This window comes from Vulpes vulpes, chromosome 16 (genome assembly GCF_048418805.1).
Source record: "Vulpes vulpes isolate BD-2025 chromosome 16, VulVul3, whole genome shotgun sequence".
In the NCBI taxonomy this organism is placed as follows: Eukaryota; Metazoa; Chordata; class Mammalia; order Carnivora; family Canidae; genus Vulpes; species Vulpes vulpes.
The window spans coordinates 49,439,866-49,447,269 of NC_132795.1; positions in this window are offsets into that span (position 1 = coordinate 49,439,866).

The following is a 7,404-nucleotide window of genomic DNA, read 5'->3' on the forward strand; positions in this document are numbered from 1 at the left end:
ACAAAGAGAGCGCGCACCAAGCAGAGGGAGCAGCAGACCCTCTGCTGCGTGGGGAGCCCGACGCAGGACTCGATCCCAGGACCCCGACTCGGGACTCAATCCCAAGACCCCGACGCGGGACTCGATCCAGGACCCCGGGACCACACCCCAAGCCGAGGCAGCAGGCCTGGAAGCCGGGGCTAAGTGTGAGGCAGGAGCGAGCTGGGAGAGGAAAGGGAGAGGCCGAGCCTTGGGCTCCTCCCCACCCAGGAAAACAGAGAAGTCAGTAGAAGCGGAGCGAACTGATCAGCCTGGCTCCCCGGCTCCATGTGCGGGGGCATCTCCCCCTGGCGGCTACGAAGTGATCGCAGACACCCACACATCGCCAAGGGGTCGCTGCCAGGACACGTGTCGCCGAGGGGTCCTCGACAGCCCCGCTCAGACCAAGGGGCTGAGGCAAGGATGGCAAGGCCGCGGCGCCCGGGTGGTTGTCGGTACAAGACGGACCCCAAGGCCCCAGGCAGCGCGATGGGACCCCCTCCCACACTCGCTCTCCTGTGTCCCCGACAATCCTCTCGGCTCCGTGGGCCCAGCACAGGCAGGAGGACGTGGCCGTGCCCCCGGAGCTGCGGCATCACGGGCACCCCCGACGGCCCGGCCTCCATGACCCCGGGTCCCCCACAGCCCCCACGTCCGCCCTCCTGAATGGAACCCGTGGGGGCTGCGTGGCGGGGATGCCGAGCTCGATGAGCAACGCAGGCAGCAGCTGGCGGGAGGGCTGGATGAGGAGCACGTCGGGGACCCCGGGCAGCCGTCGCAGGGCAGGCAAGGAGCCGCCGAGAGGCTCCGAGGTGAACACCTTCAATCTCGCAGAGCAAGGGAAGCGGCTGCTACACTCGTGGGCTCTGAAACCCGGACGCGGAGTGGCCCGACCTGGAGCAGCCTGCGCGCTCCCCATGGCCCTGGGGTCGGGCCCCGCGGGGACCTCTCTACCTTTTGTTTGGGGGGCAACCTGCCGGTTCTGCATGACGCGGCTGTACGGTGTCCGTGACCGTGTCCCTCGGGGCCGGGCTCTACAGGGAGGGCGGCCTGGCCCTCAGACCCCGTGGAGGCCGCTCTGTGGCAGCGCCCTGGCCAGTGAGCCCTCGCCAGCCCCTCTTGTCTCCAGACCCGCCCCCTGGAGAAGACCCCCCCCTCACTACCGTTCCCACCTAGAGAGGGTAAACTGAGGCCGGGCACAGGCGGGCGAGGGAACCAGCGGCTGCAGACTCAGTAAGCGTTTCCCTCGTGAGGCCTCAGGAGGCCAGCAGGTGCTCCCAGCCAGGGTTGGGGGGGGGACCCTGGGGGCCAGGAAGGAAGGCCGCGGGCGGGGCAGGGGAGCACGGGGCCGGCGTGTGCGCTGCTCTCAGACAAGGCGCTGGCGTCGGGCACCCGGTTCCCACGGCGGCCTCGCTGCCACGTGACGGTGGAGGCTTCCGGCCTTCCTGGGCCTCACCTGTGTCACCTTGAAAAGACGGGAGAGGGGCGCCCGGGGGCTCAGTGGTTGAGTGCCTGCCTTCGGCCCAGGGCGTAATCCTGGAGATCTGGGATCGAGTCCCACGTCAGGCTCCCTGCATGGAGCCTGCTTCTCCCTCTGCCTGGGTCTCTGCCTCTCTCTGGGTCTCAGGAATAAATAAATAAAATCTTTTAAAAAAACAAAACAAAACAAAAAGATGGGCGGCAGGCATCGGCACCCTGATAGGCCGCTGTGGGCGGGCGTGCAGCCTGGCCACGGGCAGCTCCAGCTCCTGGCCCCAATGGCCATCCCCTCCTGCCGGGTGACAAACCATCCCCACCTTGGTGGCTTAAGAGCCCCGCAGAGAGGGCTCCCGTCTCGGCATCTGGGGGGCAGAGGCGAGGGCAGCGCAGCCATGACCCGAGGGCCCCACTGGGGCGGGGGATCGGCCTCCAAGGCCGTGGCACCAGGGCCGGGGTGGAGGGAGCGGCATCCAGTCACCGAGGAGCCGCCCAAGGCCTCCCGCCCCCGCCCGCGCTGCCCAGCAGCCGCCCCAAACCTTGTCGGGGGACAAAATCCTCCGGGGCTAAGTGAGCCTCAGGGACCCAGATGAGCCCCATCACTGCCGGGCGCTGTCCCGGGGGCACCGGCTCCGCGGCCCAGCCAGAATCCACGCTCTGCCCCCCGGATGGCTCCCCTTGGCTGTGTCACCGTCCCCCCAGAAACAAGGGTCGTGGGGCGTCGGGGAAGCAGCCCAGCAGCATCCCCCGAGGGCCCCCGGGCGCCAGGGGCAGAAGCTCAAGAGCATGGAGGTCACAGCGGCAGCGGTGGTGTCCTCGCAGCGGGGGCCCAGGGGGCAGGTAAGCTACCAGGTCCCTGGGGGCAGCACACACCCAGGGGCCACACTGCTCCCCGAGTCAGACGCTCACGGCCCCCGCGCTGACCCTGCAGGCCCCCGAGAGGCCTGGCCTGGCCCAAGAGGGGCCCAGAGACACCCCGCGGCTCCCCATGGCCCCCCGCGGCCCCCCACGGCCCTGCAGCACGGGCAACAGTGCGAAAGGGAGTCAGGTGTTGGGGGGCCCGGCCCAGAGCTCCGGCGCCGCTGGTCCCACGGCCTCTGCCGAGAAGCTTCCTCATCACCGGTGCGGGCTGAAGCCAAGGACGCACATAACAAGACTTAGAAGCAGGCCGTCGAATCGCAGCAGCACGAAGCTCGCAGCCGAGTCCCCAAAATAGCAGAGCGCGGACAATCGGATCGCACTCATTGGGGGATGTGTCTAAGCGGAATATTTTAGTGAAAGCAAAAGGGCTTTAGCGGCCCGTGGAGATGCTTTTAGAGTCTCTTCATCTCCGACTTCATCTTTATCTTGGCGTCTCTCATCCATTAGAAGTATTTCCTAATACGCTTGTGCGTGTGCTGCGTGCAAGGGGATAAACACACTCATACTGGCGTATTGGCTCAAACTCTGTTTTCGCTGGGAGGGGGACCCCGTTCTAGACCTTGGGAGCCTCCCGCCTGGCGGCAGAGGCTCGCGCTCCCCGGGGCCACGTGACCCAAGCCAGCCGGGGCTTTACCACGCAGTCGCTGCAGGGCCCTCTGCCTCTGCGGGCCTTGGCTCCACTGCCTGGAGGTGACGTGAGGTGAGATGGGGTCTAGCCCCTCGTGGGCCTGGGACCAGGGGTGACGCTCCAGCCACACCTTCCCAGGGTGGACTGGCTCTTGCTGCAGTTCTTTTTTTTTTTTTTTTTTTAGAGATTTATTTATTTATTCATGAGAGAGAGAGAGAGAGGCAGAGACACAGGCAGAGGGAGAAGCAGGCTCCATGCAGGGAGCCCGACGTGGGACTCGATCCCGGGACCCCAGGGTCACACCCTGGGCCAAAGGCAGATGCTCCACCGCTGAGCCACCCAGGGATCGCTGGTTGTTTCTTGTTTCTTCTTAACCTAAGAGCATCAGTGGAACAGAAGAGAGAGCCGAGCAAGGAGCCCACGCTTACACGGTCACGTAACCTACAACAAAGGGGGTAAAAAACACCCAAGGGGAAACATCGAGTGGGGAGAAGACCGTCCCCCCGACAGAGGAGTCTGGAAAGCTGGACGGCCACACGCGGAACAGGGCAGCCGGCCACTCTCTTCATACACAGGAAAAGTCAAAATGGATTAAAGACTCAGCTGGGAGACCACAAACCCTACGAAGCACGGAAGGGGGAAGACCAGGTGGCGAGGGGTCTGTCGTGAGCCACAGAGACATTCCCCAGGTGCGTCTCGGAGGCGAAGGAAAGAAAAGGCAACATGAACGGCTGGGACCCGAGCAAGAGAGACATGGCGAAGGCGACAGTCGGCAGAGCCGGAGGCCGGCGGGACGGGGGCAGGTTTGCCAAGGACGCGTCTGATTGCAGGCTGCGGTTAGACCGGTAGCACCGCGCGGTCAGCGCCCCACGAGAAGGCAATGAACCCAAAAATGGGCAGGAGATGTGAACAGGCCTCTCCCCAAGGAGGCCATCGGGGCGGCCGACAGACTCGGAGAGGAGCCAGGCGCCGTTGGAACCACGAGGGGCCCCCGCGTCGCACAGGGCGGGAGGCTGAAACCCACAGCACGGGGAGCTGCAGGCGTGGGCGGGACGCACTGCCCGCGGGCCCTCGGGGTGCAAACTGCGGAGCACGGGACGGAGGCTCCTCCAGACAGTACCGCAGAACTCGCCCACCGTCCAGCAATCTCAGGTTGGGGTCTTTGCCCTCAGGACACAAGTCAGAGGGACCCGTGCGCCCCGAGGGTCACAGCAGCAACGTCCATGGCAGCCAAATACAGGGCCGCGTGAACGGGAGGAAACGGCGGGGTGTGTGCGCCGCCGAGTATTACTCGCCCCGAGGGGGACGGAGATCTTACCACCTGCAGCACCACGGGGGGAGCCAGGCCCGCGGGGAGGTGGGGGCCCGCGGGGAGGTGGGGGGCCCGCCCCGGGGCCTGACGGCGACAATGACCACACGTGCCCGGGGCTTAGGAGGCGGCCTGCGGCCTCGGGCCAGAGTGCTGGACCCTCGGAGCCAGCGGCCGCTGCCACCCACCACACACCTGCCCGCGGCGCCCTTGGCCTCTGACAGCACGGGGCCTCCTCCCCGGGGTCGGGAGCCGCAGGCCCGCCCAGTCCTCCCTGATGCAGGGGGGAGGGGGGCTGCAGGTGGGGGGGCCTGCAGGGGATGGGGGTCGGCCTCCACACCAGCGCCTGGCTCAGTCCCGGGGGCTGCCCACCCGCCAGCCGGGGTCAGCGAGGCTGGGGCGCCCCCTCTGGGAAAGGAGACCAGGGCCCAGGAGCATGACCCCCCAAGGAGTGTGGCCCCCGGGGCCACGGGTGCAGCGGGAGGAGCTCGCAGCAAACACACCTCGGTCCTGCTGCCGGACCCGGGCCATGGCCTGACCTGGGCAGAGCCTTGGTGCCACTGGCGGCTCCCAGGAGGGTCGGGCCCTGGGAGGGCCAACTGGGGTCCTGGACCTGGGACACGTGGGGGCCCCGGGGGTCGACCCCTGTGACGCAGGGCCTGGCCCACCAGCTGGGAGTGCAGGGCTGACCATGGGCTCTGGACGCACAGAGCCAGGCTCCTGTGTCCCCTGGGACGCGGCGGGGAGTCTGGGGTACAGAGACGCCCCCAGCCCTGCAGGACAGACAGCGGGGGGAACTGGAGCTCTGGCTCTGAGGGCCGTTGTTCAGCAACGTGCCCCCCGTGCCCCCACCGCCCCATGGCCCCCCACCATCCTCACTGGCCCCACTGCCCCCCGCTGCCCCTGTGCCCCGTGCCCCCTATGCCCTGTGCCCCTCATGCCCCCCCATGCTCCTGTGCCCATGACCCCTGCTGCCCCTGTGCCCCCACTGCCCTTGTGGCCCCACTGCCCCTGCACCCCCTGCACCCCCTGCCACCCCAGGAAGGCAGGTGGAGGCCCCGCCTTCCTGCCACAGACGGTCACAGTCTGTGATGTTCCTGCAGCAGGTGGGCCCTGGGCGAAGCCACGGGGTCCTATAACGAGTGACCTCTGGGGGGGGTCAGAGCGGCATCGCTCCATCCCTGTCATAATCCCACAAGTCAGCAGAACGCCCTCGTGTACACCAGGTGCCCCTGTCCTCCCCTGCCCGCCCCTGCGTCCTGCGAGAGGAGCCCCGGGCACCCCGTCCAGCTGCCCAGACTCCCCTGGACCGTGCGGCGTAACCCCGAGCAAGTTCCCCTCTGTGGGCCCACCCCTGTGGGCACGGGTGTGCAGAAGGAGCGGGTGGGGCCTGAGTCCGGACATGCGGGGCCGGCTCTGGCCTGGGGACGGCCACGGGGCCTGTGTGAGCACAAGTCCCGTGTGCAGGGACTCCTGGCAGGGCCACTCCTGGATGGGGGGTGGGGGGTCCTGGCCACTGTCGCGGCTCCCACAGCTGTTCTGGGGCTCCAGGCTCGACCCCGAGGCCCCTCGGTGCATGTCACACACACCCCGGGGGCCCAGGTCAGCGCTGGGTGTGCAGGGGCGGGGATGGGGGGGAGGCCTGACCCAGGTCAGGGGGCGGGGGGGTGCTGCAGCCCTGCACGCCTCCCTCCCTCGAGCGCTGGGCGTACTGGGGGCGGCGATGGCCCCTGCTCCCCCGCGCAGCCCCCCAGGCCGCCCCGTTACATGACCACCTCTTCAGCTGACGAGTGGACCTTGTCATAAAGGCCCAATGACGACATCAAGGACACCTGCTCATGCGGTCGCGCCCTCCCTCCTGCTGACGCTTCACCGCGGCTCCTGGGATGCGGCGCTGACCACGCTCAGTCACGGCAGGGAGCGGGTTCTGGGCCCTGTCCCCCCTCCGCAGCCCTGGTGACACGCAGGACGGAGGCCGCGGCCTGGGTGCAGGGAGGGACACCCTGGTAGGGCTCGGTACACACCTGGGCCACATGCCCTCCCCGCCCCTGCCCTGGGTTAACTCTCGGCCGGCGCTGGAGTGTGTGACCTTGACAAGGTCACTGGATCCCGGGGCACAGTCCCCGGTCTGGCTGCTGCTGGGACGACATGAGGAGGGAAGGGGTGAGTGCGGGCGAGCGGCCGACCTCCTGGGCTCCCCTTCATCTACGGACACGGAGGTGCCACGCCCGGCAGGGGGCTGGTGTTAGAGGGGGCGCTGGTCCACGCCACCCGGGCCCCGGGGACGAGGAGGGGGAGGCTGCGCCCCCCACGGGACCTCCCGCTGGGCCAGTGGACAGAACCGGGGGGAAGGTTGTGGGAGCTGAGGGGGTGACGTCCAGGGAGACCTGGGGAGACGGCCCCCGCCCCGGGCTCGTGGGTACACGCACCTCCTCCCTGGTCCTCTGCGGTCAGGCTCCTTCACGACTGCACGGCGCCATTGGCAGGGCAAGGCCAGGGACACACCGACATGGACAGACGGGGGGCAGGAGGCCCCATGGGCCAGGGGTGGGGGCTCGGGGAGGCCCAGGCTGAAGCCGGTCCGGGCCAGGAGGAGGGGTGTGGGTGGCGGGCCCTTTCCCATCACCCACGGCAAGTGCGGGGGGCCGGTGCTGGGTGCCACACCCCATCCGCATCCGTCCCCTGAAGCCACCGCATGGAGACCTTCCAGCAGGGGGCAGACAGACAGATGGCCAGAGAAGGACGCTCTCTGGTGGAGAGGGTGGAGGAGAGGAGCGAAGGGCCCGGGTGAGGCCGGAGGGCCGGGGGGCAGGGGGGGGGGGGGGGCGGGGCCCACACTTGGCCATAGGTGTCCCCAGGGAGGCAGAGCCGGGCCTGAGTCAGTGTCCCCGCCAGCCCGGCCCGCAGCCACCCCCCAGGACTCCAGGAGGCCCCGAGCTCAGCCTCCATCCCAGAGCTCAAGCCACCTGTGGCCACTGCCCCGCGGTCACCCCAAGGGGCTCCGATGAATGCACCAGCCCCGAGCATGCACCCACACACGCGCACACGCACA